The 14,367-nt window shown below is 36.9% G+C and overlaps 1 non-coding gene across 1 annotated transcript; it reads left to right on the forward strand.

Annotated features, from left to right (window-relative positions):
• Positions 1–373: 373 nt before the first annotated feature.
• On the forward strand, positions 374–480 carry LOC141615548 (small nucleolar RNA R71). The gene has a single exon (XR_012529964.1). It is a non-coding gene; the product is annotated as a small nucleolar RNA R71 (small nucleolar RNA).
• The last annotated feature ends 13,887 nt before the right edge of the window (positions 481–14,367 follow it).

The following is a 14,367-nucleotide window of genomic DNA, read 5'->3' on the forward strand; positions in this document are numbered from 1 at the left end:
CAAAGTTCCACAATTCTCACATATCCCACTTGGGATTGATGAGGAGGCCGTCATGGCATTGACATGATGCTTCGATGATTTTGAGTTTTCCTCAAGTCTAGCCATAGCTTGTTCAAACTTCAAGTTGATTGTATCGATATGGGAGCTTAGTTGGGCACCTAATTGAGTAACGGCGTCCACTTCATACTTTCCTCCTCTAGTAGCCTTGCGAGGCCTACTATATTGTGAATTGTGGATTGCCATCTCTTCAATTTTGCTCCAAGTTTGGTTGTCATCAACCTCGGTGAACATCCCATTCGATCCCATATTGAGAATGTTCCTAGAATATTCATATAAACCTTTCCAAAATTGTTGCACCAAAAACCATTCGCTAAGTCCATGGTCAGGACATGAGCGACAAATTCCCTTGAACCGCTCCCAAGCTTCATACAAAGACTCTTCATCCCTTTGCTTAAAACCCGTAATTTGAGCTCTTAGCATGTTGGTCTTTTCCGGTGGGTAGAATTTTTTGTAGAAAGCTAGAGCCAACTTCTTCCAAGAATCTATTCCAAGGGTGGCCTTATCAAGGCCCTTCAACCATTGCTTTGCGGTGCCGATTAAGGAAAAAGGAAATAAGACCCATCTAATTTGGTCTTGAGTCACGCCCGTTTGAGAGATAGCATCACAATAATCGCAAAAGGTTTCCATATGAGAATGAGGGTCCTCACTAGGCATCCCCCCAAATTGGCTCCTCTCAACTAGTTGGATGAAGGCGGACTTGGCAATAAAATTTCCGGTGAGATGTTGCGGTGTAGGAGTACCATTTGGTAGATTCTCCTCGGTGGGTACGGAGTGTGACGAGAATTTTGGCATTGTAGGTGGATTTTGTGGGGTATTGTGTAATGGGTTTTCTTCTCCTTCTATTGCGAAAGGATTGACAAACTCACTAGTGGGTTGAACAACTTCACTAACACCTCTCAAATTCCTCCTAACAAGTCTCCTATTGTTCGTCAAGGTTCTTTCGATTTCACGGTCAAAAGGTAACAAATCACCTTGTAACCTTCTAGACATGCAAAATATCAAACAACTCAAAAACAATTAGAACAAACCTTGAGGATTTTTACTTCCTCAAGGCGAAGAAAGACACAACTAATAACAAAAAGGAAATCTAAATCAAACAAACACCGTCCCCGGCAACGGCGCCATTTTTGATGCGATCCCGCTAAGTGTTCACAAATTAAGATGTGGTCGTTGGTCACGGTCGAATCAAAACACAATTTATAGCTCAACAAGCAACTCTACAATTAGTAAAGAGGCAAGTAAAGGTCGGATCCCAAGGGACGGGAGTTGAAATGAGATTTCTATTGTAACTAGTGGTGTCTAAGGGGTGTCACAAATTGGGTTGATGTAGAAGGTTACTAAACTAGAATAACAATGAAAATAAACAAGCAAGATGAATAAAAAGGGGTGTAAACAATTGATTAAAGGCACTAGGGTGTCATGGGGTCATAGGGGAATCATGGGATATGATCATACAAACATGTTCTCAAATTATAAGCAAGCAATTATTGTTGTGATGGATTGAGTTGGGTTATATCTTACAATCCTAGGAAAGTTTGGGTCCCGGAGCCGAATCGATTAGATTGTACAACACCTACAAGTCGACTTAATCTTCCCTACTCAACAACATGCATGGTCTAATGAGACTCGAGTTGGGTTATGTCTTACAAGTCTCATTGAAAAGATAGGAGATGATAGTAAATGCAAGGATTCATAGGCTTAGCATTTTATCAAATATAACATGTGCATGAGTTGAGATCAAAACAAGCAAGCAAATAAAACATGAAAGCATATTAATTTAAGCATGAATCATTCCCCATGTTGGTTTCCCCCTAATCACCCATTAACCCTAGCTAGGAGACTACTCACTCATTATCATGTTGATCATGCTAGCAAGGTTGTCAATCATACTAACAATATGAAACATGATGAATAAATGAAAGTAATTAGCAATAATTAAAAAGGGATTAAGAGATTATACCTACTAATGATTCCAATAATAAAGCAAGAATAATAGAAGTACTTGAATGCTAGATTGAGAGGTTGTCAATCTCCCAATAATAACCCAAATAATCTTCAATTACCCAAAATAAAGGATGAACAAAAGAGAGATTAAAGAACTAAAACTTGGATTAAAACTTGATTAATACTTGATTACAATATTAAAGAGAGATTTGATTGATATTAACTACACTAATTATTGATAAGAAGAACATGCTCCTCTAATTAGACTAATGGGGTATTTATAGTGAAAATTAGGGAGGATGCATTAGGGTTAACTAAGGGCTAAACTAGTAATTACACTTTTAAGTTGAGCAAGGAGGACCCGGTATTTTTCGAGAGAAGGGCTTCTCTTTTCGTAGCTTGAAGAAGACAACCCGTCTTTGTGAAGAAATCCGGGCGGAATAAGGTCGGGACGGCCGGATTTGGGCGGTGGAATCCGAGCGGATTTCGGGAATCCGGACGGATTGTTGAGGGTGAATCCGAGCGGATTCTCGCACGGACGCTCGGATTGTGCACGCCGGGCTGGACGGGCGGATTGCGACAATCCGCTCGGATTGTCAGTCAGCATAGTAGCTTCTTCTTTTCTTCCCTTTTCTTCATAAATTCCTTGGGGATTTCCTTGGGGACTCAAGGATCTTTCCTCAACATTGCTCTTCTACTATGATATGTACAAAGGCCTTCTAATCTTATCTCTCCTTGATGCTTGGTCATTGGATTCGATCAATTTAGTCTTGTTTTGCCATGAAAATGCAAGATTCTTACTCCTTTCCTACCAAGGGATCAAAATCTCAAAGAATATGCAAAACAAAGAACTAAAGATAAGAAATGACCCAAATAAGTACTAAAAAGCATGGAAACAAGGCTAATTCGGGGGCTAAATATCTGCCAATTATGGTCACATCAACCAGACAGCGTGGGGGACACCTCAGTCCTTTGCTTTTGGTGACTTGACCCCATGGTATAAGAGTCCAGGCGCTGGAGCAGGGGTTGATGCGGGTCTTGGGTCATCGGAAGCAGGCACCTCGGGAGGGGATGGTGGTGGAGATGAAATGATGGACGAGCAGCAGCAGTAAGAGTGATACTCTTTTTCTTTCTCTTGGTTTATGATTCGGTTGTGTTGGATAATAGTAGTCGTTTTTAGTTAGTACTTTTTACATTTGGTTTGTATGGATGGCCATAAGGCCGTATTTGCTTGGTTTAAACTTGTTGCATGATTTTGAGGAGTCGGGTTGTCATCCCGACTCACGTTTATCTGACATCTTATATATATATATTGTTATGACGGGAAAATTGCAAAGGTTTTGACCTGTGGCCACTCGACAGAGTGCCCCTCACTCGGTCGAGTAGCTGCAGGTGTGATGAGGAGGGAGTATTATGATCTCAGGCTACTCGATCGAGTAGCCAAGACACTCGATCGAGTAGCGGGCACTCGATCGAGTACCCTATATACTCGATCGAGTAGCACTGTTACAGGAACTTTTCGTAAATTAAAGTTGTTTTAATGGTTATATCGTTACAAGTTTTGATGTTTAATATGGTTGTTTATGTTTAGTAACATGTTTGAACCGTTAATTTCATATGTTAGAAGTCGTGTTTGGGTTTTGAATGCGTATTCGTAACGAATAGTGAAGTAGTAGTTGTTTCTTATTGCATTCATTTTACATCCGTAATGTCTACTAATTATAATTCACCGGAGTTGTGCATTTCCTATATACATTTACAATTGATATATACATGCATTCGTAACTGTGGCTAATTGTTTGAATAAGGTAGCATATGGTTTTGTGAATTAATGGTTGTATGAGTAATGTCAATAACGAATCATATGTGTTGGTTATATGACAAAGGTAAGTTTAAAATAATATGTGTAGTAATTCGGGGGTGAACTTCAGGGACGAAGTTCCTTTTTAGAGGGGAGTAGTAATGTCGCGAGATAAAAGGCCGATATTAAAATTATTTTGTTGTTTGTTTATAATGTTTTCTATTATTTCGGTTACATTTCTTGTATGAAACTATAATTTTTTTCACTTGTTCGTGAGTAATTGTATGTTGAAGTAAAAGTTGATAGTGTGTTATGAAGAGACGGTCATAGAGAAATAGTTATGATGTCATGTGTTGGGAATAGAATCGTATCGTGGGTAGCATAGTTGTGTTAATGTGACATGTTTTGTTTTGATGGTTGTTACTAGTGAACGTGTAATCTCGTAGTGCGTGGCTAAGAGTTGTGAGCAGCAGTGTAGTCGTTGGTTGTGTTGGTCCATGTGGTGAGGTTGGTACTTCAAGGGGTAGGTTGCAGGAGTTGATCTATATAGTGTGTTAGATAGTTGATGATGATGACACGGAGGATAGTATTTCCGGGGAGTAGTGACCTCTGTCGGAAGAATAGTGATGTCGTTTTGTTTCCGTATCTTGTGCTTTGGGATAGGTGGGTTGAACTTCGGGGACGAAGTTCTTTCTAAGGGGGGAAGACTGTAATACCCGCACTTTAAGAGACCTGTTGACCAGCGTTGACCGACCTTGGTAGCGGTAATAGTCCTTAGAAGTGCGTACCAAAGTAATCATGTGTTTTGAGCTATGGGTGGTACTCGATAGAGTAGAGGCTACTCGATCGAGTAGCTAGGATACTCGATCAAGTAGGGGCCACTCGATCGAGTGAGTGGGTTACTCGATCGAGTAGCGTCTTTTCACCAAGGGTTTATAATCTTGTTTTGTTAAAACCGCAAATCATTTCCGCCTCATTTCTTCAGATCTTTAGGTCGCCTCCTTCCCTTCCCTTCACCATATACCTTCCATGGGAGCCTTTGAAGGTCCTTCTGCCTTAGGAGTGCATAGCTTGAGTCGGGTAGCGGTCCTTTTCCAGGTTTCCTCTTGTAGGTATGTCATCATCATCATCCGTGTCTTTGTCTTTACAGTTAGGGTTAGCTTGGTAGTGATAGATGTCTATATTGTGTATATAGGTGTTGCTTGATTGCTGGGTATTGCGTGTATGGGCATGGAATCGTTGCAGCCGCTTAAAGGTAGGTTCGCCTACTCAGTTTCTGTGGATGGTCTAGTGTGTCGGTAGTTGTGTCGTGGTTGTTGTATTGTTGTTGTGTTTGTGTGGCAGAGTATATGCGGTAATCGGTTGGTGTATACAGTTGTTGGTTGTTGTTGTGTTGCAGCTGTCTGTGATTGTTTGTCTCTGGTTCTCGACGTGCGTCCCCGACTGAGTGGAGTCACTTGCGGGAGTGGCTTCACGCCCTAGTTTTGCCCTCCGTGGAACCCGCCACGGGAGGGGATGTGCACATTAATGGGACAGGGTTATCGCTCGGTATGATGAGCGAGGCTTAGGTGGCAACGTCTGCGGTTCCCCACTGGCAGGGCTGGTCCAGTGGACAGTCGCTGACGGAGATTGATTGGAGTGGGTGTGCTTGTGTGTGACTGGTTGTGTTTGTATTGTGTTGGCAATTGTTGTTGGTTTATGTTGTGTCTTGCCTCAGTTACTGACCTTGTGTGGTTGTCTTGTTTGTTTATGTATTTGCCGTGATCCCTTATGGTGAGCAGTCAGTCTTAGCAGGTGTTGATGTGGTTGATAGCCGGAGTTCTGGCAGGGGTGTATCGTCACGAGTTCTGATAGAGACAGTGTATAGCTGACGAGTTGTATCTTTGTTTTGTTAGTTGGTTGTAACACTTGTAAATATAATTATAATTGTTCTTTTATCGACTTTTGATGATTACTTACCTCGGGCAACCGAGATGGTAACGCTCTTATATGCTAAAGAAGGTCTAGTTAAGGCTCCTCGGTATATGGAGGTGTTACAGTCATCCACCATCTTACTGAAATCATGTCGCTATTTATCATGCACCCAACAAATCACAGATTCAACTATTCACAAGCATTAGACTCACATTATTACACGAGTTACGGCTAACCAATACACATGACAAACACTCTTCACGTAACTACTCCTATTATCTACCCCTCCATGTGGCTGGCTTAAGCATGATGGGGCCATGATTTTATAATGAGGGCGCCTACTCACCCAAAATCTAGCATCAGCGGGGGCTCCCAACATACATACACCAGGTTCATTTTATTAGATTCTCTACGTTCATTAGGCTCATTTGTTACAGGTTCCAAATCCTGGCTCTGATACCATTTTGTAACACCCCCGCACACCAGGATGTCATACCAAGGACCATCCCGGTGTATGAAGGTGTTACCATCTCCGTCACCCGAGGTAGTAGATCAAATGGACAATGAAAGAACGATTATATAATAATACTTTTAAGTCTTTACAACTCAAAACTACATAACTTGATACAAAGCGATAGCTATGACTACTACAAACTTATGCGTCAGGACATCTATTCCGGTAGCGTGGTGACTCGAATCCCCTCCAAGCCCATCAGCAAACAGACCAACTGTACCTGCTAAACCAACTGCTCACCATCCCCGAGTGGATCACCACAGTTTTGAAAACATAACACGGGGTCAGTTACTGATTAATCAAGATAAGACAATGCAAGAGAAATTAACAGTTGGTTAACATCCACCTCACGTCTCTCATTCACACATAGTAACCGACTACACATCGAAGTGTGTAGCCCTGCCAGATTACCCATCGCAATCGTTAATCCTCACCGCCAGTGGGGGACCGCAGCCAATCCCCACCTAAGCCCCACTCATCAACGAGCGATAACCCTGTCCATTAATGTGCATATCCCCTCCTGTGGCGGGTTCCACAGAGGGCGAAACTAGGGCGTGAAGCCACTCCCGCAAGTGACTCCACTCAGCTGAGGATGCACCTCGCAAACCATCGTCATCATCATCATCACGACACCAAAACCAACTCTAATACTCCAACAATAAGATCAATAGATAATCATTATAACAATTACAACGATCACAATGCCACATCAATCTTAATTCAATTAAATAGTAAAACTGAGTAGGGAAACTCTACCTTATCGCCAAACCATGAAAATGCATCCACCATTAGCCAAGCAAGACTCCGAGATGCATCCTACAGACGGCAACCATATCCTATTACAAGACAACCCCAAAAGCCTACTGAAGAAGGACAACAAAACAGCGACTTACCTAGTGACGCGGACCAACGGTGATCACGACGACATCCTCCCGCGCATCCTTTATGTGGAATCCCGTCCCCATCCATGGTTAAGGTCTAGGCTAGATGAGAGTGTAAGGAGACGTGAGTGATAGGTGAGAGAGAGAAGTTAGGGTTAGAATGAAATGAAACCGTCGAAAATGAAATGAGACTTGCGAACTTGCATTTTATACTAACGCGTCAATAGCAGCTATACTCGGTCGAGTACTCTCATACTCGGCCGAGTAAGCCCTACTCGGTCGAGTATTCATACTACTCGACCGAGTGTTCTTTAATAGGTCGAGTAAGCACTCTCGTAAGGCGCTTATCTTCACTTAGCCTCTCACCTATCCCCTTCTAGGGTCTTCCATGGTCAAAGGATTGGTCAAAAGGGTCCTTAAACATCGTGGGTATTACAGCTATGTCTTTGCTGAAGCTGAGGGATGAGATGTCCAAGATGGGAATCCATATGATTCGCAAAGGGGATACCATCGGGGATTTGACAATCGAGCCAGATTTGTATGAGGATATCAAGAGAAAACAGGAACTTGATCCTGAGATCCAAGAATGGAAGTCAAGAGTGGCGAGTGGCACGGTTTCTAGGTTTTCTATCCACACAGATGAGAGTGTTCGCTTTGATGGGAGATGGTGTGTTCCTGAAGATACAGATTTGAGGAGGTTAATCATGACAGAGGTTGGAATATGTGTCCTCCGATAATAATGCGATCACAATTGTCGATCATATTGATCACATGTTTAAATCTCATTTTAAGAATACGTAAGGGATGATTCATTTTATAGTCAACTGATCAACATTAATCGGTAACGATTGGCTTGCTAGAGTTTGACGTTACTGTCGTGGGACGGTGGTGGTCAGTTGATCCCTTAAGGTCACACCTAAAGGATGATGCCCTTATCTGTAAAGTTGATTAATTGTATGACGATACAAGTTGATCAATTCCTTAAAATTGAACAATTCATTTGTGAGAGAGAATATTGATATCTTATTGTAATGGGATTAAATAAGATTTATTTTAGTAATTGAAATGTTGTGTTACTAAAATTGTTTATTGTTTGAGAAACAATAGAGATAAGAATGAATGGTTATTTATAATTACAAGATGTTGTGAATTATAATTAAATGACCCATTTTATTTATGTGATCAAGTATCACTAGTCAATTTGTTGTACGTAATTTAATTAATTCATGAAATAATATTTATGTGATAAATATGCATCAAATTAATTAATAACATGTATCATACTACATGTGACATATCGTGTGACAAGTGACAAATTGACAAAATAATATGGAGGTCCATTCTATCTCATTTGACCGAAATATTTGAGGTAGTATGGGTGAGTGGGTGTTTTGTTTAATGGATAAATAAAACACTATGATTACCTATAATGTAGGGTAGTCTTACACCTACTTTACTTAATAAGAACAAAAGTAAAAGAAAAGACCATGCATTGGTCTCCATATACTCCCTCCACCGGTTTTGTGAGGATAGAAGAGAGAATTGTATTCTCTTAATTTCACTTGTATTCATACACATGCAAAAGTTATCCTCTCTCACATATTCATCCTTTTTCTTCATCAAAACATGAGATTTTTGATTCAAATTGTTCATAAAAGATTACTAAAATTATTAATGTAATATATGAGTGTTAGTAATCAATTTTAAGGTAAACTACTAAACTAATATCTAGCTAATATTATTTAGTGGGGATAAGGGATAATCTTGGGTGCAATCAAGAGGAGTGACTTCTATACTTGAGGTCTTTGGAGAATCATCCTAATATATGGAAAGCTCAAGAACAAGTGAGGTAGGAGACTTCATTTATGCCCATTAGGCCGAAATATTCATATGGTATGAAACGATTTTTCCTTATTCTTATTCTAGTTTTGCATGCATAAGATTTGTAATTATTTTATGACTAAATAATTTTGTACATATATGAATATGTAAATTAATGAGATTAATGAATTCCAACAAGTGGTTATTGTTTTTCCGAGTTATACGATTAACAATCAAAACTTATAAATTTGTGTTTATTATGAAATATCACGAAATTTATTATGCATGTTAAAGTTTCTAGTCCTAAAATGTTTTTAGGATATTTTGGTTTATTTATGGATTTGTATTGTTCATTTTATATATTATTAGCATTAAAATGTGATTTTTATGATAAAAATGTCATTTTTGGACGAAAATTAGCTAAACTTCGAATTTTTCAGTGGTTTTTGGATATGTTTTCACATATATTATCTACTGATGGCCTGTAAATTTTCATGATAAATGAGTTGCTTTGCTCGAAATATGGATTTTTTAAGTTAAAATCGTATTTAAATGGGTAAATAGGTTAATATGAGTTATATTTCGAATCTGGGCATGAAAATTTAGTATGTTGTCACATGCAATTTTACAAGATGTGTGTAAAATAATTGGCTATAATGAAGTCTTTATGCATGATTTATGAACTTTTGATGAAAAATCACATAAATAGTGACTTTAATTAGTAGAAATGCTAAAACATACTTCATGACTAAGGAAAAATGTCACATATTGCATTTTATCATATATTCAGATCTAAAAGTGAAAAGTTGATAAAAATAATTTTTCTCATATTTTTATGGTGATAATTGTTAAAATCGATAAACCGCAACATTGTTTTTCTCGATAAATTTTCGAAATTTTTAACCTAAGTTTTGAGCATTATGAGTGTCATGGTATTTTTCCAGAATTTTCATGAGTTTAAATTTCAAATTTTGAAATTATTTGAAATTTTTATGATTTAATTTGAAGTTTATGACATAATTGTATTTTGGGTGCATTCATGAAAAATATTAAGAAATCTAGGTTAATTATTGTCAAATGTTAGTGGAGACTAATTTTGAGTCCTAAGATGGTTAGGGTAATTAACTTGTACATAAATATGATTTTATGTAATTATTGTGAGTTTTAAAAGGTTTAATCACGCAAATCCGTAAAAACTGATTAATATACGATATTGGCTCTTTAAAGGCGATTTAGCATAAAATTGGGCATGTTCATACATATTATAATGCTGAATTTTATTTATGATTGTCATATTTTAATTTTATGTAATTTTTGTATTATGTTATTTTACTCAGTATGGCCTTAGTTTTAATTGATATTACCCGAAATGTATGAGAATATCGATTCGGTTGTAATTTATTGTGATTTCGTATCACCGTTTTGTAATTTAATAGATTTATTTTTATTTTTAATTACAAATGTATAATAGGAAATTATGTAATTTATTTATTCCGGAGTTCCTTGAAGACGGTGCCACTCGAGAAGGCAATCCATCAAAGAATGTTGCCTTGAAATGCGTGCCAAGACCGAAGTTCAAAGGACCAAAGGAGTTGGTTTCCGATTTTGTAATAGTTTATTAGATTTACTATTCTAGGAAGGCCATACTAGGATTTTATTTATACTTTGCATTTTATTTATATGTTGCATGCATCGCTAAATCGCCATAACTTAAACATGCATTATCATTAAATCGTGTATATCGACCGTGTCAATTACAATTATCGTAGTTCACCGCTTTAGTTCACTTAAAACGTGATAGATAATAAATTGACATGACCTCTCGCTAAAATAAACAATTGAGACTTAGGCTTACCAAAAAGTAGAAACCATGAAAACCTATTTCGTGAGGGAGTGCACTCGGCTTTACCGGGGTACAAACCTTGCTACGTAGGGGAAGTGGGTGATAAATGTCTACCCACCGAATTTATATAGATGAGGGTTGTTTTCGGCTTTACCAATGCCCAAGTTGATGTAAATTTGGATCATGGACACATTTATTCGAAATTTAGGTTGAACTCAACGAAAGTATTCTCGACGGTTGCCGGATGTGTTTCGGGCTAAAGATAAATATTAATGTAATTTTATCGACCAAGAGTTCTAAAAGTAGAATCGATTAAAGAGTTAATCCACCGAGTTATATTGATGAGGGTTGTATTCGGCTTTACCGATGCCCAAGTTAATATGAATTTGGAGCTTGGAATCATTTATCATAGTTGGGTAGAGGTCACTATGTAAATGCTTCACTTGTTATTTACAAGTATTAATAAAACGATAAATGTTAAGTTTTCCACTATTCCGTTATCATATTGTTCTATTTCTTTACCACAATTCATATACGATATCATTTCGATTTTTGATTCAAATGTCCATTAAAACATCGTAACCAAAGACAAATATGAATTTTCTTCTAAAACCTCATATGAACCATTGCTAAGGATCTCTTGTGAAGAGTATAGATTAAAGTTATTCATTATCAAACAGGCTTTTTGATTCTTAACTAAACACATCTACTTACAATGGATTGTTTCTCACATGCTTAATTGAGTTAAGTACCTTGAAACGATAAATTGTTTTGGTAATTAGATTTGTTAGAAATCGTAATTGACCAAAATACCGCAACCACTTCAATGAAAGTTTTAAGACTAAACAAACCAATGAAGAGTAGTCTTCATGAATTTCAATTTTGCTTCTCTTAGCAAAGACTCATTGAAATGAGTGGGAGCATTCTCTTAAACCGTTAAGAAAAGGACAAGGTTCTAAGAAGTAAAATTAGAATGGAATTGATACAAGGTAATATTAAAAGTAACGTTATTGAGAATAACAATACTAAACCTATCAATCCCGACAGATAAAAGTTTCCATTATCTTAATTGTTGGACGTTAGAAAGGAAACTACCCAAATTATTGAAGAATAATCAAATTAGTTGTGGGACATCTAATGAGACCTTCTTCTACAAATGTTTATTTGATTAACATAAATTTTGCTAGTACTACTTCGTCAATATTAGAAACCAATGGTGGTTTTCATCATTATGTTTGATACATAGGATGATTAGAATATGATGACTAGCAATAATGATGTCAAGAGATAAAGTCATTGTGTACTCAATCTAGTTTTGGGTTTATTGTCGACCTTAATTATGACTATTAAGTGAATAAACTCTAAATAAGAATATAAACTTGTTAAGATACAAAAGAGGTTTCACTTTTGTGACCCTATACACCATGAGTTGATGTATGGCTAACCCATTATCAAGGTGATTATATTCTAAAACAAACTAGAATAATATATCATATAGATGATGCAAGACTCAAATTGGTAACCCAAGATTAAACCTTAAATTCTGGAATGATGAACGCAAAGAGTTATCGAGTACTCTTGAAACCATTAGATTGTTAATCTTATGATATATGTGTATCTTGTATTCAAGGCAAGATGCCTCGTGCCTTTTGGTTGAAAAGGAGATTGAGGTTGTAAATCATTGATCCAAAATAGGTTGATCATTTTCTTTTACCAACGATTTAAGTTGACGCTAATGTGTTCACTTAATAAGGTAAATAGAGAAATCTTTGAAGAAGTTCAAAGAGTTCAAGGAATCACGATTTAGTCGTGATGGGATTATCAAAGTGAAGACTTTGATATAAGCCAAATAAAATGTGATATAGTATCACAAGTTAATCTTTCTTAACACACATTATGGGACAATGTGTGGTTGGATAAGAAATAAAACGCTATTCAATATGGTTTGGACTTCAATCAAGTTACTTTGAGTTACTTGATCATTTTGGGGATTTTATCATTTTGTCTAAATTATTTTTCCACTAAATCTAAAAATGAATCATATGAGATATGAAATGGTAGGGTACCATGTTTGTAAGTTGACGGGATTTTGGCTCGTAAAGCTGTCTTTCTAGAATACAAGTTTATTTCTAGAAGATAGAGTGGGAGAAATTATTCAAGAGCCACAAAGAATTGTATGTCGCAAGAAATTGGTCTTTCTTGGCTACATGAGACATTTTGTATAAAACGTTGTTTCTTCAAAACCTAGGAGGTTAAACTCATCACTTGTTGAAGATGATGAATTAGTGTTACTTTTAAGAAAATAAAGAGCTTACAACTTACAAAGAAATTGTTTGATTCAAGTTAATTACTTCTGGAAAGTAATTAACATATGACTTACATGAGAATATTTAAGTCACAACTCAATACAAGGCTTAGAGCCATGAAAATACGAAATAAATTCCAAGTGGAATTGTTGGATATCGAAGAGAGATATCAAAGCTTGATTAGTTGCAAAGTGTTTTGCACTATTCGGATCTTCTTAGGGATTGTATTTCATTATGATGATATACATAATAACGAGTGAATCTAAAACTCACTTCTTCAATTAGAAGGAATGTATTCAATGCATGTCATGAGTTTTATAGATTCTTACAACCCTAAGATAATGTGCAACTTAAGAGATTGTCTTAAGTAGGACATCAATGAGTTGGAATCAATGTTTTGATCATGCTATAAAACTTTTCTCGATAAGTCAAGAAGTTGTGTTTATACATGAAGTTTAGTGGGAGTTACGGAGATTTTAATTAGTCTTATATGTGGATGACATATTGATCATTGCGAATGATTTAAGACTTTGGAGAAATATTGTACATATTTAATATCCGGATTTATGGAGATAAATCTACATGATATTAGCGTCAAAAAGGAAGTCTTATGTTGATAAGATTCATGATTAGTTCAATCGAGTTGAACATATTTGATTGATTCCATTTGCTTCCGCTGCCGAATCAATTAAATAGGAAATGATGTATAACACTTCATATACTTTGAGTATGATGAATTGTTTCAAATCGAATTTAAGTAATAGTTACCAAGTAAGCCATAAAGATTACCCTTAAGTGCTTACAGAAGCATTAAGGATGTAAAGCAAAGTGTTTTTGATGCAATTTTGTGTAAGGGTGTTACATAAATGACAATTGACAATTGATATTGCGCATGGTTTCCGATAAAACCATAAACAAAACACATTAGGATGGTTAAGATACCATTGTGGCTATGATATTTAAGAAATGGATTTGCTAGAATTGTTCTAGGCAATAAAGAACAATGAGAGATATTTACAACGGAAATTAAGTACACTTGCAATCATGAGATGTGCAAGAAGGATGAGTCCCGCACACTGTGAAAACAGTGGGAGCTATTCTAAGGCTAGAGGGCCTATGTCTAGATTGGATCTAGACACGTACTCAGGAAGTTTTGTAATGCAAATGTATACATTACAAAGGAAAACGAATATGTAGTAAGGTTGAGTTAGGTACAAGAAGTTGATAAAACCTACTAACCAAAGCCTTTTCATAGGCTTAACATGATGAGTCATGTCATTTCA

Source organism: Silene latifolia, chromosome 11 (assembly GCF_048544455.1).
Source record: "Silene latifolia isolate original U9 population chromosome 11, ASM4854445v1, whole genome shotgun sequence".
In the NCBI taxonomy this organism is placed as follows: Eukaryota; Viridiplantae; Streptophyta; class Magnoliopsida; order Caryophyllales; family Caryophyllaceae; genus Silene; species Silene latifolia.